Source organism: Erpetoichthys calabaricus, chromosome 6 (assembly GCF_900747795.2).
Source record: "Erpetoichthys calabaricus chromosome 6, fErpCal1.3, whole genome shotgun sequence".
Classification (NCBI taxonomy): Eukaryota; Metazoa; Chordata; class Cladistia; order Polypteriformes; family Polypteridae; genus Erpetoichthys; species Erpetoichthys calabaricus.
Window position 1 is genome coordinate 207294079 of NC_041399.2, and position 12155 is coordinate 207306233.

The window sequence follows — 12155 nt, forward strand, 5'->3', positions numbered from 1 at the left end:
AGGCACTATATAATAGATAGATAGATAGATAGATAGATAGATAGATAGATAGATAGATAGATAGATAGATAGATAGATAGATATGAAAGGCACTATATAATACATAGATAGATAGATACATATGAAAGGCACTATATAATAGATAGATAGATAGATAGATAGATAGATAGATAGATAGATAGATAGATAGATAGATAGATAGATATGAAAGGCACTATATAATAGATAGATAGATAGATACATATGAAAGGCACTATATATAGATAGATAGATAGATAGATAGATAGATAGATAGATAGATAGATAGATAGATAGATAGATATGAAAGGCACTATATAATACATAGATAGATAGATACATATGAAAGGCACTATATAATAGATAGATAGATAGATAGATAGATAGATAGATAGATAGATAGATAGATAGATAGATAGATAGATAGATAGATAGATAGATAGATAGATAGATCCCAAGGGGAAATTCACATACTCCAGCAGCAGCATACTGATACAAAAAAGCAATATTAAATTAAAGAGTGATAACAATGCAGGAAAAAAAAACAGACAATAACTTTATATGCTGATTAAGTGTTCCCTTCATTTTTTTGAGCAGGATATTATTGATACACCAGCTGGCCCAGCCCATAATAAATCACACAGAAGTGTCACGTAATTGAAATGAATTCAACAGAATCAAAGTACTAATAAAACACAGGGCGTTTTTCATTCCAACAGATGGTGTAGAACAGGGGTTCTCAAACTCGGACCTGGGGACCCCCTGTGGCTGCAGGTTTTTGCTCCAACCAGCTTCTGTTTTTAATTGGACTCCTGGGATTATTTCTCAGATTCTGTGTTTTGGGAACAATATAGAAATTATAAAATAAGTTTGGTAAAAATACATATACAGTACACCCCCAAAATTCGCAGGGGTTACGTTCCTAGAGCACCTGCGAATTGTGAAAAACTGCAGATTTTGTGGTTAAAAATGCCTATTTTCATAGTTTAAACCCTAAATATGCCCCCAAAACACTTTAATTTCAAACTCAGCTTAATACATTACCTAAAAATAAAGAGTGTAAATATAAACCCGTATACCGTACTACTATGTCTCCCGCAGTGCTAGAATGTAAAATACAGATGTTACCGCTATATGTACTGTAATTCATGCAAGCGCGTTTTCATTGACAGAAGCCTTAGACGGTGCAGCTCGTTTTCGGCGGCATCTTGGGGCTTTAACCCTTAAACTGCCACATACTTGGGGGTTAATGCATCCCTGGACGCCAAATACTTTTTTGCTGCACTTTAAGTAAATGTCACAATTCACAAAGAAAAAGTGAAATTTGAATGGAACACATATTTTTTCATGCAAAAAGCATCACAATTACTGCAACACTGATCATTTTACACACTGCTAATGAACTGTAAAAGCTATTTAACAAACTATTTGTACAATATGTACAAAGTGTAACTGACGACATGGATGTAAATCACTGAGCCAACTGCGCTTAAACTAGCTACACGAAAGCACACAGAGGTAAGCGCTGATGCTTGCAGGCTAGTCTTAGTGCAGCTTGGGTCACAGAATTGCACACAAACACAGGAGATTGTAGGGACAGGAACTTTATTCAAACACTTCAAACAAACATGTCTCTTTCAGAAGTTAAAGATTAAACAACAGACAAACATCATAGGGGAGCACAACGGGAGCGGGACCTGCAACAGGAGCAGAGGATATCTGTGGGAGGAGAGAGAAACAAAGCAATCAGCCAAAAAGGACAGGCGCTGTTCAGGCTTTTAAGTAAGCGTAGCGTCACGCGAGAAGCCGCAATCGAGAAGACGGCGATTTATTTATTTTTATGGTGGAGATTCCAGCCTTGACCCGACGCGCACACACTCACAAACAGAGACAAAGCAAACCGGTAATCAAACAGCAAATAAAGATTGTAATGAATACAAATGAAATAAGAAAACAACGATACCACCTCTGTTCCCCTTACGGCGATTACACATTAAATACAACAAAGCACAAACAAAACACACACAGTAAATCATGAAAAAGTTCATGAAAAAACGGCAACGGATGAAATATAATGATGAAGACAGATAGTCCAGAGATCCGCACGTTGAATGGGAATGGAAAGATAGTCCTATCAGTAGTTCCTGAAATGGTGAAGATGGGTGGACGGGTTCAGGAGCGCTCCTTTCTTTGCAGGACGGCCATGAATCCACTTACAGTCCTCATGTACACAGGCAGACAATCCAGACGCACGAAACGATCCAGGACAAAATGAATAAGTACAGGTAACCCAACAGAAGGCAGGCACTTGAAACACAAATTACAAACACTTTATTTTATTTTTTGCTTTTTGGTCACTGGCCCCCTTTTTTTAAAAGCCGCGCTGACCTCAACCGCCCCAGCACCCTCAGCCAGAAGACCAATCAGAGCCACTGCAGGGACTGCTGGGAGTTGCAGTTTCAAATTCTATTGGCTACTTTCACCATCCCAACATCTGTCTGGGGGACGCGACACAGGCTCCTCAGTAACTGCTGCTCCGTCATCTCCGGCCTGGGGACGCTGCAAGCGGTGGCTGGATGGAGGCTAGAGGGGGCCGGTTTTGCTGCTCGCGCAGCGTAGTGTCCCTCGGGCAGCTCCAGTTGATTCAGTCTCAGTGGGCAGCTGGGTGCGTGGCAAGCAAGAGAGGGCGGTTCGCTGCACGCTCACCACGCCACCGCAGCTACTGCTCCTGACTGGATGGAGGCTGGGTGGGGCAGATTGCTTCTGATTGAAGCAAAAACCTGAAGCCACAGTGGGTCCCATGAACCAACTTAGAGCACCCCTGGTGTAGAAGATGGAAGTGAAGTCTGACATCTGTTGTATCACCTTTGTTATCTATAGGCACTGTTTAAATGAAGATCAAATCTTGAAATACCAATATGAGTTAAAAAAAACAACAACAACATTTATTTATATAGCACATTTCCATACAAAAAAGTAGCTCTAAGTGCTTTACATAATTAGGGTTAGGGTTAGGGTTAGGGTTAATAAAAGGTAAAATAAGAAATTAAAATAAGACAACATTAGTTAACATAGAGAAAGAGTAAGTTCCGATGGCCAGGGGGGACAGAAAAAGCAAAAAAAAACTCCAGACAGCTGGAGCAAAAAATAAAATCTGCAGGGGTTCCCGGCGACGAGACCACCCAGCCCCCTCTTGGCATTCTACCTAACATAAATGAAATAGTCCTCTTTGTATTTAGGGTTCTCACGGAAGGACTTGATGATGATGCTCATGCAGACTTCTGGCTTTTAATCCATCAATGTTGGAACATCACGGTGCTTTGAGTAGATGTGCCACCACCAAAAGGACACCGGAAAAGGAAACAGAAGAGAGAGTAGGGGTTAGTACAGATTTTAGAGCCACCATGAATAGTTATTATAATGAATTGGATATACAGAGTATCAGGATTAAATTACAGTGAAGTTATGAGAAGGCCATGTTAAAGTAATGTGTTTTCAGTAGTTTTTTAAAGTGCTCCACTGTATTAGCCTGGCGAATTCCTACTGGCAGGCTATTCCAGATTTGAGGTGCATAACAGCAGAAGGCCGCCTCACCACTTCTTTTAAGTTTTGCTCTTGGAATTCTAAGGAGACACTCAGTTGAGGATCTGAGGTTTCGATTTGGAATATAAGATGTCAGACATTCCGATATATAGGATGGGGTGAGATTATTTAAGGCTTTATAAACCATAAGCAGGATTTTAAAGTCAATCCTGAATGACACAGGTAACCAGTGTAGTGACATCAAAACTCGAGAGATGTGCTCGGATTTTCTTTTCCTGGTTAGGATTCTAGCAGCTGCATTCTGCACTCGTTGCAAACGATTGATGTCTTTTTTGGGTGGTCCTGAGAGGAGTGCGTTACAGTAATCTAGTCGACTGAAAACAAACGCGTGAACTAATTTCTCAGCATCTTTCAATGATATAAGAGGTCTAACTTTTGCTATGTTTCTTAAGTGAAAAAATGCTGTCCTAGTGATCTGATGAATATGCGATTTAAAATTCAGATTACAGTCAACAGTTACCCCTAAGCTTTTTACCTCCATCTTGACTTTTAATCCTAATGTATCCAGTTTATTTCTAATAGCCTCATTGTATCCATTATTGCCAATCACTAAGATTTCATTTTTCCCTTTATTTAATTTGAGAAAGTTACTATTCATCCATTCTGAGATACAAGTTAGACATTGTGTTAGTGAATCAAGAGAATCGGGGTCATCAGGTGCTATTGATAAATACAGCTGTGTGTCATCAGCATTGCTGTGGTAGCTCACGTTGTGCCCTGAGATAGTCTGACCTAATGGAAGCATGTAGATTGAGAAGAGCAGCGGACCCAGGATAGAGCCTTGTGGAACACCATATAGGATATCATGTGTCTTTGAGTTGTAATTACCACAACTAACAAAAGAATTTTCTCCCTGCCAGGTAGGGTAGTCCTGAGAGGATTGCGTTACAGTAATCTAGTCGACTGAAAACAAACGCGTGAACTAATTTCTCAGCATCTTTCGATGATATAAGAGGTCTAACTTTTGCTATGTTTCTTAAGTGAAAAAATGCTGTCCTAGTGATCTGATGAATATGCGATTTAAAATTCAGATTACAGTCAACAGTTACCCCTAAGCTTTTTACCACCGTCTTGACTTTTAATCCTAATGTATCCAGTTTATTTCTAATAGCCTCATTGTATCCATTATTGCCAATCACTAAGATTAGTTTTCATGGAGTGTTCTTACTTTTTCACTTGACTGTAAAGGGTGTCATGCAGGTGCATCTGAGGATCACCAGCCAAGCCCTTTCCCAAGCATGTGATGCCACCACCAGGCCGAGAGGGGGCTCCGCCTCTAACTGTCTTGTCATTTTTTTTTTCTGTAGTCTTGAGAAACCGCCCAGTGAGGGCAGCTGGCCCCGCCCCTTTCCAGTCCCGGGGAGATGACCCGACCGAAGGAGCAGCAGAGCCGAGTCGATGCAAAGCCACCCTTTTACGTGGCAGTTGCCCCTTTTGTTGCTTTGTTTGTGCCATCGAGTGTCATTTTTTCTGTTAAAAGCTGAAAGTAAAGAGTGAGGGCCGTGTTGGCACCCCAAAATATTCTACAGTTGTCCATATTGGATGACCATAATGGACAGAACAATAAAACATAAATTAATAAATTAATTAATAAATTAAAATGAAACATAAACCAGAGGAGGAACCCTGGCTAACACACAGGGTGCTGTGGGCCGAGATTGAGGTGCCCCGGGTTCAAACAGTCATGTTTGTGCCCTTTTTCTTTGGCAGCATCTTCATCCCTGTCTCCACAGTTCATACAAATCTACTTCATGTTTTATGTATGATGGATGCTATTTTCTTAATCCTTTTACAGAATAATATCATCTTTTCTCCTCTTTGGCACAAATCCCATTTTTTTTAATGAATAACTCATTCATCTCCCAATTACTGCTATCTATTGATGGCAATGCTTAAATTAATTCAATAATTCTCCAGCCACAAAGTAAAACTGTTGAAGATGTATTTCTCATCTTTCTCAGCTCAGACACCTAAACTACATTTCATCGTATTCCCCGCGGGTATGAAAATCATTCTGCTATCAGCCTTTTTCCAGTCTGGAAGAATTTATTGCGATTTAGAGTACAATAAATTAACTCCGTTCAGGCACAATCAGTAATCCGGACCACGACTATGTCATCTTTCAAAAAATAAAGCAGCATTTTCATTCTTTTACCTTTAGCTTTGGTTCTTCAAATCTCAACACTCCTTGGCCACCAGGGCTGCCACTACAGAGAGCCACAAGGTTATGAAAAGGACCAGGGGACGGAAAAAAACGCAAAAAAGAAAGGTTTAGAGAGACCCCCTGCTAAAAGCCCACCTTGAGTAGAGTTGAGGATATGCGCAATGATCTCCCTTGTGGCCCACTTGGAGTTGGAGCTGGGGAGTCCTCTACAGCGCATCTTCAACCTGAGCCTGGAACAGGGGAGAGTCCAGAGGCTTTGGAAAACATCTTGCATCACCCCAGTCCCAAAGGGATCACGTCCTGGTGAGCTGAATGACTTCCGGCCTGTCGCTCTGACGTCACATGTGATGAAGACCATGGACTACCTGAGGCCACAGGTCCGCCACGTCCAAGACCCTCTGAAGTTCGCATACCAGGAGAATGTGGGAGTGGAGGATGCCATCATCTATATGCTACACCGATCCCTCTCCCACTTGGACAGAGGCAGTGGTGCTGTAAGAATTATGTTTCTGGACTTCTCTATCGCCTTCAACACCATCCAACCTCTGCTCCTTAGGGACAAGCTGACAGAGATGGGAGTTGATTCATACCTGGTGGCATGGATCATGGACTATCTTACAAATAGACCTCAGTATGTGCGTCTCGGGAACTGCAGGTCTGACATTGTGGTCAGCAGCACAGGAGCGCCGCAGGGGACTGTACTTTCTCCGGTCCTCTTCAGCCAACATACATCGGACTTCCAATACAACTCGGCATCCTGCCACGTGCAAAAGTTCACTGATGACACTGCTATCGTGGGCTGCATCAGGAGTGTGCTGGAGGAGGAGTACAGGAACCTAATCAAGGACTTTGTTAAATGGTGCGACTCAAACCACCTACACCTGAACACCAGCAAAACCAAGGAGCTGGTGGTGGATTTTAGGAGGACCAGGCCCCTCCTGGACCCCGTGATCATCAAAGGTGACTGTGTGCAGATGGTGCAGACCTATAAATACCTGGGAGTGCAGCTGGATGATAAACTGGACTGGACTGCCAATACTGATGCTCTGTGCAAGAGAGGACAGAGCAGACTATACTTCATTAGAAGGCTGGCATCCTTCAACATCTGCAAATAGATGGTGCAGATGTTCTATCAGACGGTTGTGGCGAGCGCCCTCTTCTACGCGGTGGTGTGCTGGGGAGGCAGCATAAAGAAGAAGGACGCCTCACGCCTGGACAAACTGGTGAGGAAGGCAGGCTCTATTGTAGGCACGGAGCTGGACAGTTTGACATCTGTGGAAGAGCGACGGGCACTGAGCAGACTCCTGTCAGTCATGGAGAATCCACTGAACAGGATCATCTCCAGACAGAGGAGCAGCTTCAGCAACAGACTGCTGTCACCGTCCTGCTCCACTGACAGACTGAGGAGATTGTTCCTCCCCCAAACTATGCGACTCTTCAATTCCACCCGGGGGGTAAACGTTAACATTATACAAAGTTATTGTCTGTTGTACCTGCCTGGCACTCTCCACATTGCACTTTTTAATTTACACTGTGTTTTTATCACTCTTTAATTAATATTGTTCTTATCAGTATGCTGCTGCTGGAGTATGTGAATTTCCCCTTGGGATTAATAAAGTATCTATCTATCTATCTATCTATCTATCTATCTATCTATCTATCTATCTATCTATCTATCTATCTATCTATCTATCTATCTATCTATCTATCTATCTATTATATAGTGCCTTTCCTATCTATCTATCTATCTATTATATAGTGCCTTTCAGATCTATCTATCTATCTATCTATCATATAGTGCCTTTTCTATCTATCTATCTATCTATCTATCTCTCTATCTATCTATCTATCTATCTATCTATCTATCTATCTATCTATCTATTATATAGTGCCTTTCAGATCTATCTATCTATCTATCTATCTATCTATCTATCTATCTATCTATCTATCTATCTATCTATCTATCTATCTATCTATTATATAGTGCCTTTCCTATCTATCTATCTATCTATCTATCTATCTATCTATTATATAGTGCCTTTCAGATCTATCTATCTATCTATCTATCTATCTATCTATCTATCTATCTATCTATCTATCTATCATATAGTGCCTTTTCTGTCTATCTATCTATCTATCTATCTATCTATCTATCTATTATATAGTGCCTTTCAGATCTATCTATCTATCTATCTATCTATCTATCTATCTATCTATCTATCTATCTATCTATCTATCTATCTATCTATTATATAGTGCCTTTCCTATCTATCTATCTATCTATCTATCTATCTATCTATCTATCTATCTATCTATCTATCTATCTATCTATTATATAGTGCCTTTCAGATCTATCTATCTATCTATCTATCTATCTATCATATAGTGCCTTTTCTATCTATCTATCTATCTATCTATCTATCTATCTATCTATCTATCTATCTATCTATCTATCTATCTATCTATCTATTATATAGTGTCTTTCAGATCTATCTATCTATCTATCTATCTATCTAGCTATCTATTATATAGTGCCTTTCAGATCTATCTATCTATCTATCTATCTATCTATCTATCTATCTATCATATAGTGCCTTTTCTATCTATCTATCTATCTATCTATCTATCTATCTATCTATCTATCTATCTATCTATCTATCTATTATATAGTGTCTTTCAGATCTATCTATCTATCTATCTATCTAGCTATCTATTATATAGTGCCTTTCAGATCTATCTATCTATCTATCTATCTATTATATAGTGCCTTTCAGATCTATCTATCTACTGGTCGAGCACGAGGGAGCTGATCTTCTTCCTCCTTACTTTTTGACATACAGTCAGGTCCATCAGTAGACGTTCAGCTTTAATTCAATGGGTTTCACAAATATTTAAGCTCTTTAGAAACGACAGCCATTTGTATACATGGTCCCCCTATTTTCAGGGTCTCAAAAGTATTTGGACAAACTAACATAATCATAAGTATTATTAACATTATCAATATTTGGTTGAAAATCCTTTCCAGTCAATGACTGCCTGGATTCTGAACCCACAGCCTTCTCCAAGTGTTGGGTTTCCACCCCAGCGATGCTTTGCCAGGCCTTCACTGCCGCTGTCTTCAGGTGCTGCTTGTTCGCTGGACTTTCTGCCATCAGTTTTGTGTTCAGTAAGTGAACTGTATGTCCAGTTGGGTTGAGGTCAGTTGATTGACTTGACCATTGAAGAACAGTCTTTGCCTTGAAGATCACTTGGTTTGCTGTCCCAGGATGTTTTGTCTCCTTGACCAGCTGTACTGTGAGGTGTCGTCCTATCAGATTTGCAGCATTTGTCTGAATCTGAGCAGACAGTATAGCGCCCTGCACACTGCAGAATTCATCCTGCTACTTCTGTCATCAGTCATATCATCAATAAACACCAGTGCTAGCAGATCATGAGCCGTTTCTTCTCTTCTCCATACTCTTCTCTGTCCGTCATTGTGGTACATTTTGTGATCTTAGTTTCCTTTGTCCGAAGAAAATTGTTCCAAAACTGGACAAGCTTTTTAAAAAATGTTTTCTGATAAAGTCTAATCTGTCCTTCCTACAGTATACTTGAGGTTTACCAGTGGTCTGCACCTTGTGGTAAACCCTCTCTGTCTTTACTTTAATAAAGTCTTCTCTTGATTGCAGACTTTAGCAATGACAGGCCCACCTATCGGAGAGTGGTCTTGATTTGGCTAAAAGTCGTGAAGGTGGTCTGCTTCACCAAGGACACATTTTTGTTTTGTCATTATGGGTTGCAACAAAAGACAGAGAGAGATAAAAAGGTTTGGGGATTCCCCCTACCCCGCCCCCCGCCCCCGTGTATATTGTAAGGCAAAAAAACAAGTTAGCAATCAATCAGACTGCCTGGGGAGGAGAGGTGTGGCCTTTTATAGCTGGTGTGCAGGAAGAGGCGGGTCTGGGTGGGGTGTGGCAGAAGTGAGGTCAGTAGGGGGCGTGGTCTGGACAGGAATAAGGAAGTTGGTGCCTCTTTAACTGAGTTTCCCTTTTGTTGACCTGTAGAAGAAGGAGAAAAGAGGTGAGTGCACCCCATCAGCCCCCGAGCTGACATCTTACCCTCATCTTAGTTAAGCTCTTTGACTGCCTCCTATACGCACGTGTGTGACTGGGTTATTCAGTGTGGATTGATGGACAAAAATGGCAAGTGTATGTATTTAAAATGAAACCTACAATAGAATAAAGTGTGCAGAAAGGGAAGGGGTCTCACTACTTTCTGAATGTGCCGTATAGCAGAACACTCTGCCTCTCCTTTTACACCCAAGGGGCTCAACATTTAACAAATACACCTGCACTGCTGAGCTCCTGAGCCGTACGGCCGCCGCCGCTGTGACCCGCACCTTCTCTCCACTGTCATAATGGAGCGAAAGTGAATAATCTATACAAGAAAAGCACACACATTAACAGGGAAATTCAATAAGGTTTTAACATGAAAGTACTCTGCAAGTTCCTGGAAGACAAATTAAATATTTAACCCTCACTTCCCATAAACAACTATGCATATGTGAAGACAGGGACGTTACTTCGGCCAAGAGGGTCGAGGGTCTGGAGGGAGCTCCTCAGGGTCTGAGCGCTCATAGTGTCAGTTCTATCGATTCACTGTGTGATTGCCTGCAGCTAATTACCATCGGGATGCAGCAACAATTTCCTTCAATTAAACAAAGATAAAACTGAAAATGATACTATATGAGAATAAACACGAAAGACTTAAAATTGCTTCTTATTTAGAGTCCAAGGCATTAAAGGCAGAAAACCGAGTCAAAAATCTTGGGGTACTTCTGGATGCAGAAGCAAATTAAAGCAGTAACTAAATCTGCAGTCTATCATCTAAAAAACATCTGAGGTTTGATGTCAAAAACTGATTTGGAGAAACTCAGTAGATTACTGCAATGCCCTTTTCTCAGGTCTACCCAAAAAGACTCTTTAAAAAAATCCAATTTGTTCAGAATGCTGCCGTCAGAATACCTACCAAAATTAAAAAATCAGCAGTGTGACTTTCTCGTAGGTGGCACGGTGGCACAGTGGGTAGTGTTGCTGCCTTGCAGTTAGGAGACCCGGGTCCTCCCTGTGTGGAGTTTGCATGTTCTCCCCATGTCTCCAGTTTCCTCCCACAGTCCAAAGATATGCAGGTTAGGTGTATTGGCGATCCTAAATTGTGTGTGCTCGGTGTGTGTGTGTGTGTGCAGTGGGCTGGTGCCCTGCCTTGTGCCCTGTGTTGGCTGGGATTGGCTCCAGCAGACCCCCGTGACCCTGTGTTCGGATTCAGCGGGTTGGAAAATGGATGGATGGATGATATCACGTAATACGATTTGGATTTATTCATCAAGCTGCCTCCCCCTATTGGCCATTCCACAGCTGAGCCAGTGCTGGGCCAGCCAATCCAATGAAAGGACCCCTCTACCTGATGATTTCTGCAATCCTCCATCAAAGATGACTTTACCTTAGGCAGGGAAAACAACTTGGCAGGTGGGCAGTGGCACCAAGTGGCACATTTGAGTACAGAGAAGAGAAACAGAAGAGGTGAGGGTGAGTAACAAATTCTAACTATCATATTACTTATGTTTTAGTGCTGCTTTTTATGACTACAAATGTTTATGATGCACCATTGGTTGGAATGACAAATGCAATGCATTTTATGACTGCAAATGTTTATAGTGCACTATCAGTTGGAAGGACAAATGCAATGCATTTTGTGATTTCAAAGGTTTATGATGCACCATCTGTAGGAATTACAAATGCAATGCTTTTTATGACTTCAAATGTGTATGATGCACCATTGGTTGGAAGGATAAATGCAATGCATTTTATGACTACAAATGTTTATGGGGCACCATCTGTTGGAATGACAAATGCAATGCATTTTATTACTACAAAATGTTTATCATGCACCATTGGTTGGAAGGACAAATGCAATGCATTTTATGATTTCAAAGGTTTATGATGCACCATCTGTAGGAATTACAAATGCAATGCATTTTATGACTTCAAATGTTTATGATGCACCATTGGTTGGAAGGATAAATGCAATGCATTTTATGACTACAAATGTTTATGGGGCACCATCTGTTGGAATGACAAATGCAATGCATTTTATTACTACAAAATGTTTATCATGCACCATTGGTTGGAAGGACAAATGCAATGCATTTTATGATTTCAAAGGTTTATGATGCACCATCTGTAGGAATTACAAATGCAATGCATTTTATGACTTCAAATGTTTATGATGCACCATTGGTTGGAAGGATAAATGCAATGCATTTTATGACTACAAATGTTTATGGGGCACCATCTGTTGGAATGACAAATGCAATGCATTTTATTACTACAAA